We start from the raw sequence: 13,891 nt of genomic DNA on the forward strand, positions 1-13,891 counted from the left end.
GGCGTGTTATTATTAGAGTTAATAATATTGTATATTGTTTACACTGCCTTTTTATTCTATTTTTACTTCTCCACTGTACTATAATTATGTGACCTGTACCTCTGTCTTCTACTACCTGTACCTCCCCTCCCCCCGGCCCTCCCCATGCTGCTGATTTTATATTATTTTATGAATACAACATTTAATGTTCGCTAACGTAGAGAAACGTCAGACGTAATTCGAGATACGTCAGACGTACTTCGAGATACTTCCGTACTTTCCGCCAATCAGCGCATAGCCCTGTCACAGGACTAATAGTCCTGTGGCAGGGCGGAAGTACCATTCTGGACCTCGAGGCTCCGAGTCTGCAGCTGGACCCTATTGGGCTGAGAGGTACTGTGGAGCCTCGCTCTGAAGGCTGCGCGCGGCTCGCTCCCGCGGGAGTTCCGCGCCTCGCCTCGTCAGACTTTCAGAGCAAATCGGACAACATTCTAACCGTCATGACTCATGCAACGCGCTTGGCGAGGCCGTAGTAAAACCTGCGCAGATCTGCGTCCGCCTATCCCATCTCGAACAAGCCTTTAAATTAAGCCTACTGACTGAAGCCCACGCGTGAGCCAGCGATAACCCTTTATTAGCACCAGCTGACCGATATGACGTCAGCTGTCAGCATAAGAGCGTTCAAGAGATGAATCGTTCACGACAGTTTAACACCCCCACTTGATCTTATTCTGACACAACCTTTTACACATTTGTTCCAGACCCCCGTCCGGAGCCAGGGCCGGCGGCACGTCCGGCGGCGTCTGGAGGGAACGCACCTCGGGCCGCATGAAGGGGACCAGGCAGAGGAGGTGAGGGAGGTGAGTAGGGAGGGAGTGCTGACCCACAGTGGAGAGAAGCCCCACCAGTGTGAAGAGTGTGGGAGGGGCTTCAGTAAGGTAAGTCACCTGAAGAAACACCGCCGGATCCACACAAGACTGATGCCCCCCCAGTGGAAACAGTGTGGGAGGGTCTTCAGTCAGGTAGGTCACCTGAAGGTCCACATGCTGACACACACAGGAGAGAAGTCCCACCAGTGTGAGGAGTGTGGGAGGAGCTTCAGTAAGTTATCTAACCTGAAGAAACACAGCCGGACCCATTTTCATATTAGGATCTAAGTATAAGTCTAAGTATAAGTATTATCATCTGAAATGATAAAAAAAAAAAAAAAAAATCTAACCCCGACTAACCTTAATGTCATGCACTTGTCCTAATAAACTAACCTACACTGTAACACGCAACACTTTGATGAACATTGTTACTCAGCTGATAGAGTTATACCCTTCTTGCTGTCTTGTCGCACAGAACTTGTAAGTCGCTTTGGATAAAAGCGTCAGCTAAATGACTAAATGTAAATGTATAAGGACCAGAGTATAGTCGGGTTTTCATCGTTGTTTCTTTTATTCGATATTTCCATTCATAAAGACATGCCGGCAGCCTGTGTTATCACTGGGGATGGGTCAGAGAAGAAACCTAGTGCCACCTAGTGCCCTTGAATTGAATTTTTTAACCCTTCTGCCTTGTTAGGTAACTGACAGATTTGGCACACCTCCGCCCCCCCCCCCCCCCCCTTTTCTGTGATAATTCGTTTTCGACCCTCAAGAACATCGCCTTAGTATGCTTCATCGACGCAAGGCCAATTTAATTTAGTTGGCATTTGAGAAGGACTTAACAAAAAAGTTCAGGAATGAGTGGAGGGGCAGTGTTTTAAGAAGATTTCACTCTGTCCCCAAACGCCGCTTGCCGCTCTACTAATGATGGTGAGTAGCCTGTGGAGGAATTTTGTTTGCTTTTTTTATGCACCTTATTTTTGTTCAGTTTGTCAGTGAATTCAGAAGTGTTGAATAAATGGAGACTTTTCAAAGATATAGAAATGTATTATCCTGAGGGAAATTTGACACTGCAAATCACTCAACATTAAACATTTAGACAGAACAAGTCACGAATAAGAATAACAAAACAAATAGAGAATAGAATAAAATGAAATAGAATAAAAGATACAGTAAAAATATACTGAAGTCTACAGTAGGTGTAATATTGCACAGTGCTGTTTAAAAAGTAAGAGTCCAGGAAGATGGTAACTGTCACTCTGTGCTCAGTGATGCAGTGAGGCACAGTGATGCATTGTATAGTCTGATGGCTGTCGGAATGAAGGACTTCCTGTGCTGTTCAGTGCTGCATTTAGGTAGTGTGAGCCTATAACATGCTCCTCCTGTCAGCCAAGTCTGTATATAGGGTGGGAGGGGTTTTCCCTGATGGCCTGGAGCTTAGCAAGGCTCCTCCTCTCCGCCACCCTCGCTAGAGTCCAGCTCCACCCCAACCACGCTACTGGCCTTCTTGACCATCTTATCCAGCCTGTTTGTGTCCCCTGCTCTCAGTCCGCTGCCCCAGCAGGTCTGTTATATATATCTGTTCAGTCTGTTTTTGTATAAGTGAATGTTCTTAAGATAGAGAGAAATTAGATTTTTCAATTGCCTCTCTGCTGTTTAGTTCAGCACCGTGGGCAGCGCCAAGCAAGCCACAGCGCCGCTGTCCCAGCTGAAACGTATAAAAGGGAACCTGTGTTGAAAAACCATTGTGCCCCCCCGAGAACATTGTATGCCCCCCCACTAATTTGTTTCTGCAGCCTGGTCTGCTGTAGTGTCTGCTGTCTTCATAACCACACTGTGTGTCTAACTGTGTACTAGTGCTTGTTGTCTTCACTGTAGTGTCTGCTGTCTTCATAACCACACTGTGTGTCTGACTGTGTAGTGCTTGTTGTCTTCACTGTAGTGTCTGCGGTCTTCATAACCACACTGTGTGTCTGACTGAGTGTGTACTAGTGCTTGTTGTCTCCACTGTAGTGTCTGCTGTCTTCATAACCACTTCCCTACTCCCACTGCTTTGCAAGAGCTCTGTATAGTGGGTGGGAGGGGTTTTCCCTGATGGCCTGGAGCTTAGCAAGGCTCCTCCTCTCCGCCACCCTCGCTAGAGTCCAGCTCCACCCCAACCACGCTACTGGCCTTCTTGACCATCTTATCCAGCCTGTTTGCATCCCCTGCTCTCAGTCCGCTGCCCCAGCAGGTCTGTTATATATATCTGTTCAGTCTGTTTTTGTATAAGTGAATGTTTTTAAGATGGAGAGAAATTAGATTTTTCAATTGCCCCTAGTCTTCATAACCACACTGTGTGTCCGACTGTGTACTAGTGCTAGTTGTCTTCACTGTAGTGTCTGCTGTCTTCATAACCACACTGTGTGTCTGACTGTGTACTAGTGCTTGTTGTCTTTACTGTAGTGTCTGCTGTCTTCATAACCACACTGTGTGTCTGACTGTGTACTAGTGCTTGTTGTCTTCACTGTAGTGTCTGCTGTCTTCATAACCACACTGTGTCTGACTGTGTACTAGTGCTTGTTGTCTTCACTGTAGTGTCTGCTGTCTTCATAACCACTTCCCTACTCCCACTGCTTTGCAAGAGCTCATAACCAAATGTCTTTGCATGTTTAGTTTTCATTTCAGGTATTGAAAATAAATCTATAGCCTTTTTCTCCCTTGTATTTAATTTCCCCTTGTAGCCATGGAAGTACAGGCCCACCCCCTGCTCCATCGGCCTCCACCCCCTGCCCCAGTGAGCTGAATAAAAGGACCCTATCACAGTGGTAAGATATATTATTGTATATACAGTATGCTGTGGTGTAACATTTTCACATGGTCAAATGTACATAATGTGATTGTCTGCATTATGAGGAGATGAATGCTAACACATGTTTGTGCTTTGTGTTTGTGTGACAGGTTCTCTGCATGGCAGAAGCAGGGACTGGGGGTCATGCCTGCTCCGAGCGCCTCCGCCCAGCCTCTGCCTCCACCGATGGCACTGTCCCTCCAGCAGCAGGTGGGACAAGGACAGCCCTTCACCTTCTCCGTGCCGGAGGACCAACAGGCAGGCCCCTCCACCACCTCTTCCTCATGTCCCCCAGACCACGGCCTCAGGACCAACAGGCAGGCCCCTCCACCACCTCTTCCTCATGTCCCCCAGACCACGGCCTCAGGACCAACAGGCAGGCCCTTCCACCACCTCTTCCTCATGTCCCCCAGACCACTGCCTCAGGACCAACAGGCAGGCCCCTCCACCACCTCTTCCTCATGTCCCCCAGACCACGGCCTCAGGACCAACAGGCAGGCCCTTCCACCACCTCTTCCTCATGTCCCCCAGACCACTGCCTCAGGACCAACAGGCAGGCCCCTCCACCACCTCTTCCTCATGTCCCCCAGACTGCGCAGTACGTGCATCAAGTGTGGTCAGCCTAAGAGACTGGATACTGGCCACACTCACATCGCAGGCGTGGCCTACTGCGCTCTTGTTGGTTGGAGGATTGACGATGAGTGGCGGGCAATGATGATGAAGGAGGCTCGGCCTGAGGACACGTGAGCCCCTAGCTGGGTGATGAAGGAGGCTCGGCCTGAGGACACGAGAGCCCCTAGCTGGGTGATGAAGGAGGCTCGGCCTGAGGACACGTGAGCCCCTAGCTGGGTGATGAAGGAGGCTCGGCCTGAGGACATGTGAGCCCCTAGCTGGGTGATGAAGGAGGCTCGGCCTGAGGACATGTGAGCCCCTAGCTGGGTGATGAAGGAGGCTCGGCCTGAGGACATGTGAGCCCCTAGCTGGGTGGCCTTGGACGTTTTTGTACATAATCATGAATTCCACTCCAGATGCTTAAATGCCACATGTATTTTTCTCAACATGCATGAAAATTGATTGATTGTGCCATGTATTACACATCTACTTACTAAATAAATATACAGTATTTTCCAAACTGAAGTTATGCCATCTGCCTTGTTTATTTAAAAAAATATTTTCAATGTACATATTGTTATTACACATATATTACTATTCTCCCACATTCCTGGTCAAGAATACTTTCAGCCTTATAGTACAATAAATCAAGTTTTTGCATACCTTGATCAGGCAGGCAGTTCTCATAAAATAACAGTGTGGGATGAGTTTTTCTTTGGAACTGTACATAGCCATTTTGTTATTAAATTTCATAGTAAAATATCTACATCCTGTTCTGCAATGCACACTTTTTCGAACTGTATATAGTAATCTTTATTTTAGTCATCTTATTTTATTATATGCTAAATGTATTGTATTGTACTGCACACTTTTTCTAACTGTATATAGTAATCTTTATTTTAGTCATCTTATTTTATTCTATGCTAAATGTATTGTATTGCACTGGATGGAATCCTACCTGGAGGGGAGAGAACAGATGGTGGAGGTAAATGGTGCCCTATTCCCCCCCCCCCTCACAGTGAGCTGTGGTGTTCCACAAGGAAGCATACTAGGACCGCTACTGTTCCTAATTTATGCAAATGACATGTCGTCAGCTTGTGACTGCAACTTGTTCCTGCCCTGCTGGTCTCTGACAAGAACAAGTTACAGGTTGAAAAAACCCTCAGCTCGGAACTAGGCAAAATCTGCACCTGGCTCGCTGACAACAAACTATCATTACACATGGGCAAAACAGAGTCCATTCTCTTCGGTTAAAATAACAAACTCAGCAAGGCCGACGGCTTCTCAGTTACAGTGGGTGACAATATTGTCACAAAGAAAGATGAAATTACATACCTAGGTTCCATCCTAGAGGCAAATCTTTCCTGTGACAAAATGGCATCCAATGTAATAAAAAAAATGCAACAGTGACAGACAGACCGATTCTCTCAAACGCTGATAGCATTGATTGATTGATTGAACATTTTATTAACAGATTGCAGAATGGGTACAGTACAGCTCAATACATACAATTGTTAAGGGGATGCAGACCAGAGAAAGACTTTCGTCTTGTTTACATCAGGGTCCCCCTTTTTCAATTCATCATAACATATATGACATACATGACATACAGATAGACAGTACTGCTACATCTATACATTTATGACAGCAGACAACTCTAGCATTAACCTGGGATGCCACATTCATTGAACTCGTGGGATTTAGTGATGGGAATAACTGCGTTATAAATAAATAACGGCGTTACTTTTTTCAGTAACGAGTAATCGCTCTTCCAATCATAATAACGCCGTTTCCTGTGACAAAATGGCATCCAATGTAATAAAAAAAAGTCAACCAACAAACTCGATTCTTGTACCGGATCTCCTTTCTGGTAAACAAGAATACCCTGAAGACTCTGGCAGGAGCACTCATTCAAGGGTACTACGACTATGCTTGCACGGTACCAAAGCACCTCAAAGGCGCTAAAAACAAGATTACAAACATCTCGAAACAAACTGGTCAGACTACTGCTAGAACCCACCTCACCCCTGCCCACTTTGACAACCTAGGATGGCTTAGAGTAGACGACAGAGTACAGCAACTTGCAATGGGCCTGGTCTACAAGATACACTACACGACTAAGGTACCCATGTACATGTCAAAATACTTCCCAAAGGTCAGTGAATACCACGACCACAACACCAGAGGGAGTTCCACAAATCATGTTAAACCCAGATTCGGCTCAAACAAGGGACTAAACACGTTTCGCAATTATGCCACATCAATGTGGAACGCGCTACCTACAGCTGTAAAGGAATGTGAATCACTACCCACTTTTAAAACCACTCTCAATGAGCACCTACGGGAGACTGCAATTCGAAACTGGCCCTTGTAAATGTCCTAACCCAACCCCCTCCAATGTACAGTAAATGTCCTAACCCAATAATACACAAGACCCTCTTCTTGGGACCAAGTAAGGTTTTGTCGATAATCCAATGTACCCACCCCGCCTTTTATTGTATTATTATTTTAGATAGATTTGAGTTCTACTTTTCATTATGAAGTAGCTAACGTTAGTAGTTTGGTAAAAGATTCCCCAACACTGTAGAGTATCCTATCCTAGTGGTACAAACATTAACCGTTTGGTAGTGCGGCACTGAAAGGGTTAACCTCGTTCCCACTTGTATCTCCTCGGTGAGATAAACAACAGCTTAACACCTCTCCTCTGACTCTATTGTCTGACTGGCTCACCCTGCACTACACCTCTCCTCGGTGAGATAAACAACTGCCTCCTCTCCATCTGACTGGTTCATCTGCACACTCCTCGGTTAGATAAACAACTGCCTCCTCTCCTCTGACTGGTTCATCTGCTCACTACAATCTGCATAGTTAATTGATGGCGCCTCCTCACTTCACCTGGACTCGAGTCGAACCCACTGCACAGTTCAGCGGCATCATCATGTGTTTTCAAGTCGCACGCTGCTTTCCCTTTGCTGTAATCATTGGAATGATGGAATATCATAACTTTTACGATGAACAACCCGAAGAAGAAACGTTTTGGTTATCTAGTTAACACGAAGACACCGTGTTGGTAAGTTAAATTCCATTAAAATTCCCTCATACTTGTACTGCGTTTCGCGGAGGACCAGTCCAGAGTTAATTATGGGATTTGTTTTAACCTTAAAGGAACACTCCAACATTTTGGGAAATTAGCTTATTTGCCATCTACCCTGGAGTTAGACAAGAAGATGCATACATTTTCTTCTCTGTGCATGCAGTAGGAGTAGGAAGACGTTGGGAACAAGGCTAATGGAGGAACCTACTTCCAGTGACTGACGCTAAGCTAGGCTAACGGTGCGCGTCTTCCTACAGTGGGTAGTGATTCACATTCCTTTACAGCTTTGGGTAGGGCGTTTCACATACTGCGGTCAAGTGAGCCGTCTTTTGCTTTTGCGTGATCAAGTGAGCCGCTCTTGTTTTTCGAGTGCGCGATTAGTTCCAGGTTTACGGTAATGCATTAAAACAAGCCTGGGACGCTGTTGTAATGAACCGACGTGACTTTTGAACACAGTCTCACAAGTAGATCTTACAGAAATACTTAATATGACATTGAATGCGCATCGAATCAATAGGACGTTTAGTCTAATCAATAGGACGTTTCGTATGTGCAGTATTATTGAACATCGAATCAATAGGACGCGCAGTCCCCTTAACAATTGTATGTATTGAGCTGTACTGCACTGTACCCATTCTGCAATCTGTTAATAAAGTTTTCATTCATTCATTCATTCATTCAGTATATTCGATCACTAAACTAAAGCTACAGACAATTCCACAGAGGAACACTTCCGGTGAGGATTTCAAAGTAAAGGATGGCATGTGGTTCATTTCTATTATTTCATAAGTAGTTTATTTACACTGCCATGTTTGTACTTAATACTTCTCAAGACTACTTGCACAAATAATATTAACTACTTTTACTGTGTACTTTGAGTAATTTGAGTTTCAAAGTCCTTTTTATAGAACAATGAGTATTTTCGACTAACTTTGATGTGGGATAAAAAAAGATTTTCCCATAAGCACCTTATGAAACTGCCATGGTTGTACTTAGTACCTCTTAGACTACGTGTACAAATTATATGAAATATTTTTACTGTGTACTTTTTGAGTAATTTGAGTTTCAAAGTCCCCAGAATCAGCATTTTCTACTAACTTTGATGTGGGATAAAAAAAGATTTTCCCATAAGCACCTTATGAAACTGCCATGGTTGTACTTAGTACCTCTTAGACTGTCTACTTGTACAAATTATATGAAATATTTTTACTGTGTACTTTTTGAGTAATTTCAGTTTTAAAGTCCTCAGAATCAGCATTTTCGACTAACTTTGATGTGGGATAAAAAAAGATTTTCCCATAAGCACTTTATGAAACTGCCATGGTTGTACTTAGTACCTCTTAGACTACCTGTACAAATTATATGAAATATTTTTACTGTGTACTTTTTGAGTAAAGAGGTACTAAGTACAACCATGGCAGTTTCATAAGGTGCTTATGGGAAAATCTTTTTTTATCCCACATCAAAGTTAGTCGAAAATGCTGATTCTGGGGACTTTGAAACTCAAATTACTCAAAAAGTACACAGTAAAAATATTTCATATAATTTGTACACGTAGTCTAAGAGGTACTAAGTACAACCATGGCAGTTTCATAAGGTGCTTATGGGAAAATCTTTTTTTATCCCACATCAAAGTTAGTCGAAAATGCTGATTCTGGGGACTTTGAAACTGAAATTACTCAAAAAGTACACAGTAAAAATATTTCATATAATTTGTACAGGTAGTCTAAGAGGTACTAAGTACAACCATGGCAGTTTCATAAAGTGCTTATGGGAAGATTTGTTTTTATCCAACATCAAATTTAGTCGAAAATGCTGATTCTGAGGACTTTGAAACTCAAATTACTCAAAAAGTACACAGTAAAAATATTTCATATAATTTGTACAGGTAGTCTAAGAGGTACTAAGTACAACCATGGCAGTTTCATAAGGTGCTTATGGGAAAATCTTTTTTTATCCCACATCAAAGTTAGTCGAAAATGCTGATTCTGGGGACTTTGAAACTGAAATTACTCAAAAAGTACACAGTAAAAATATTTCATATAATTTGTACACGTAGTCTAAGAGGTACTAAGTACAACCATGGCAGTTTCATAAGGTGCTTATGGGAAAATCTTTTTTTATCCCACATCAAAGTTAGTAGAAAATGCTGATTCTGGGGACTTTGAAACTCAAATTACTCAAAAAGTACACAGTAAAAAATATTTCATATAATTTGTACACGTAGTCTAAGAGGTACTAAGTACAACCATGGCAGTTTCATAAGGTGCTTATGGGAAAATCTTTTTTTATCCCACATCAAAGTTAGTCGAAAATGCTGATTCTGGGGACTTTGAAACTGAAATTACTCAAAAAGTACACAGTAAAAATATTTCATATAATTTGTACAGGTAGTCTAAGAGGTACTAAGTACAACCATGGCAGTTTCATCAAGTGCTTATGGGAAAATCTTTTTTTATCCCACATCAAAGTTAGTCGAAAATGCTGATTCTGAGGACTTTAAAACTGAAATTACTCAAAAAGTACACAGTAAAAATATTTCATATAATTTGTACAAGTAGTCTAAGAGGTACTAAGTACAACCATGGCAGTTTCATAAGGTGCTTATGGGAAAATCTTTTTTTATCCCACATCAAAGTTAGTAGAAAATGCTGATTCTGGGGACTTTGAAACTCAAATTACTCAAAAAGTACACAGTAAAAATATTTCATATAATTTGTACAGGTAGTCTAAGAGGTACTAAGTACAACCATGGCAGTTTCATCAAGTGCTTATGGGAAAATCTTTTTTTATCCCACATCAAAGTTAGTCGAAAATGCTGATTCTGGGGACTTTGAAACTCAAATTACTCAAAAAGTACACAGTAAAAATATTTCATATAATTTGTACACGTAGTCTAAGAGGTACTAAGTACAACCATGGCAGTTTCATAAGGTGCTTATGGGAAAATCTTTTTTTATCCCACATCAAAGTTAGTCGAAAATGCTGATTCTGGGGACTTTGAAACTGAAATTACTCAAAAAGTACACAGTAAAAATATTTCATATAATTTGTACAGGTAGTCTAAGAGGTACTAAGTACAACCATGGCAGTTTCATAAGGTGCTTATGGGAAAATCTTTTTTTATCCCACATCAAAGTTAGTCGAAAATGCTGATTCTGGGGACTTTGAAACTCAAATTACTCAAAAAGTACACAGTAAAAATATTTCATATAATTTGTACACGTAGTCTAAGAGGTACTAAGTACAACCATGGCAGTTTCATAAGGTGCTTATGGGAAAATCTTTTTTTATCCCACATCAAAGTTAGTCGAAAATGCTGATTCTGGGGACTTTGAAACTGAAATTACTCAAAAAGTACACAGTAAAAATATTTCATATAATTTGTACAAGTAGTCTAAGAGGTACTAAGTACAACCATGGCAGTTTCATAAGGTGCTTATGGGAAAATCTTTTTTTATCCCACATCAAAGTTAGTCGAAAATGCTGATTCTGGGGACTTTGAAACTGAAATTACTCAAAAAGTACACAGTAAAAATATTTCATATAATTTGTACAGGTAGTCTAAGAGGTACTAAGTACAACCATGGCAGTTTCATAAAGTGCTTATACGAAAATCTTTTTTTATCCCACATCAAAGTTAGTCGAAAATGCTGATTCTGGGGACTTTGAAACTCAAATTACTCAAAAAGTACACAGTAAAAATATTTCATATAATTTGTACACGTAGTCTAAGAGTTACTAAGTACAACCATGGCAGTTTCATAAGGTGCTTATGGGAAAATCTTTTTTTATCCCACATCAAAGTTAGTCGAAAATGCTGATTCTGGGGACTTTGAAACTGAAATTACTCAAAAAGTACACAGTAAAAATATTTCATATAATTTGTACAGGTAGTCTAAGAGGTACTAAGTACAACCATGGCAGTTTCATCAAGTGCTTATGGGAAAATCTTTTTTTATCCCACATCAAAGTTAGTCGAAAATGCTGATTCTGAGGACTTTAAAACTGAAATTACTCAAAAAGTACACAGTAAAAATATTTCATATAATTTGTACAAGTAGTCTAAGAGGTACTAAGTACAACCATGGCAGTTTCATAAAGTGCTTATGGGAACATCTTTTTTTATCCCACATCAAAGTTAGTCGAAAATGCTGATTCTGGGGACTTTGAAACTCAAATTACTCAAAAAGTACACAGTAAAAATATTTCATATAATTTGTACAGGTAGTCTAAGAGGTACTAAGTACAACCATGGCAGTTTCATCAAGTGCTTATGGGAAAATCTTTTTTTATCCCACATCAAAGTTAGTCGAAAATGCTGATTCTGGGGACTTTGAAACTCAAATTACTCAAAAAGTACACAGTAAAAATATTTCATATAATTTGTACACGTAGTCTAAGAGGTACTAAGTACAACCATGGCAGTTTCATAAGGTGCTTATGGGAAAATCTTTTTTTATCCCACATCAAAGTTAGTCGAAAATGCTGATTCTGGGGACTTTGAAACTGAAATTACTCAAAAAGTACACAGTAAAAATATTTCATATAATTTGTACAGGTAGTCTAAGAGGTACTAAGTACAACCATGGCAGTTTCATAAGGTGCTTATGGGAAAATCTTTTTTTATCCCACATCAAAGTTAGTCGAAAATGCTGATTCTGGGGACTTTGAAACTCAAATTACTCAAAAAGTACACAGTAAAAATATTTCATATAATTTGTACACGTAGTCTAAGAGGTACTAAGTACAACCATGGCAGTTTCATAAGGTGCTTATGGGAAAATCTTTTTTTATCCCACATCAAAGTTAGTCGAAAATGCTGATTCTGGGGACTTTGAAACTGAAATTACTCAAAAAGTACACAGTAAAAATATTTCATATAATTTGTACAAGTAGTCTAAGAGGTACTAAGTACAACCATGGCAGTTTCATAAGGTGCTTATGGGAAAATCTTTTTTTATCCCACATCAAAGTTAGTCGAAAATGCTGATTCTGGGGACTTTGAAACTGAAATTACTCAAAGTACACAGTAAAAATATTTCATATAATTTGTACAGGTAGTCTAAGAGGTACTAAGTACAACCATGGCAGTTTCATAAAGTGCTTATGGGAAAATCTTTTTTTATCCCACATCAAAGTTAGTCGAAAATGCTGATTCTGGGGACTTTGAAACTCAAATTACTCAAAAAGTACACAGTAAAAATATTTCATATAATTTGTACACGTAGTCTAAGAGTTACTAAGTACAACCATGGCAGTTTCATAAGGTGCTTATGGGAAAATCTTTTTTTATCCCACATCAAAGTTAGTCGAAAATGCTGATTCTGGGGACTTTGAAACTGAAATTACTCAAAAAGTACACAGTAAAAATATTTCATATAATTTGTACAGGTAGTCTAAGAGGTACTAAGTACAACCATGGCAGTTTCATCAAGTGCTTATGGGAAAATCTTTTTTTATCCCACATCAAAGTTAGTCGAAAATGCTGATTCTGAGGACTTTAAAACTGAAATTACTGAAAAAGTACACAGTAAAAATATTTCATATAATTTGTACAAGTAGTCTAAGAGGTACTAAGTACAACCATGGCAGTTTCATAAAGTGCTTATGGGAAAATCTTTTTTTATCCCACATCAAAGTTAGTCGAAAATGCTGATTCTGGGGACTTTGAAACTCAAATTACTCAAAAAGTACACAGTAAAAATATTTCATATAATTTGTACAGGTAGTCTAAGAGGTACTAAGTACAACCATGGCAGTTTCATAAGGTGCTTATGGGAAAATCTTTTTTTATCCCACATCAAAGTTAGTCGAAAATGCTGATTCTGGGGACTTTGAAACTGAAATTACTCAAAAAGTACACAGTAAAAATATTTCATATAATTTGTACAGGTAGTCTAAGAGGTACTAAGTACAACCATGGCAGTTTCATCAAGTGCTTATGGGAAAATCTTTTTTTATCCCACATCAAAGTTAGTCGAAAATGCTGATTCTGAGGACTTTAAAACTGAAATTACTCAAAAAGTACACAGTAAAAATATTTCATATAATTTGTACAAGTAGTCTAAGAGGTACTAAGTACAACCATGGCAGTTTCATAAAGTGCTTATGGGAAAATCTTTTTTTTATCCCACATCAAAGTTAGTCGAAAATGCTGATTCTGGGGACTTTGAAACTCAAATTACTCAAAAAGTACACAGTAAAAATATTTCATATAATTTGTACAGGTAGTCTAAGAGGTACTAAGTACAACCATGGCAGTTTCATCAAGTGCTTATGGGAAAATCTTTTTTTATCCCACATCAAAGTTAGTCGAAAATGCTGATTCTGGGGACTTTGAAACTGAAATTACTCAAAAAGTACACAGTAAAAATATTTCATATAATTTGTACAGGTAGTCTAAGAGGTACTAAGTACAACCATGGCAGTTTCATCAAGTGCTTATGGGAAAATCTTTTTTTATCCCACATCAAAGTTAGTCGAAAATGCTGATTCTGAGGACTT

At 40.1% G+C, this 13,891-nt stretch overlaps 1 long non-coding RNA gene across 1 annotated transcript; it reads left to right on the plus strand.

Moving 5' to 3' along the window:
• The first annotated feature begins 682 nt into the window (after positions 1-682).
• LOC311236760 lies at positions 683-4,033 on the plus strand. The gene is made up of 3 exons (XR_014620248.1): positions 683-839; positions 3,572-3,655; positions 3,789-4,033. It is a non-coding gene; the product is annotated as an uncharacterized lncRNA (long non-coding RNA).
• The last annotated feature ends 9,858 nt before the right edge of the window (positions 4,034-13,891 follow it).

The sequence above is a fragment of the Notolepis coatsorum genome (assembly GCF_963971535.1).
Source record: "Notolepis coatsorum genome assembly, chromosome: 11".
NCBI lineage: Eukaryota > Metazoa > Chordata > Actinopteri > Aulopiformes > Paralepididae > Notolepis > Notolepis coatsorum.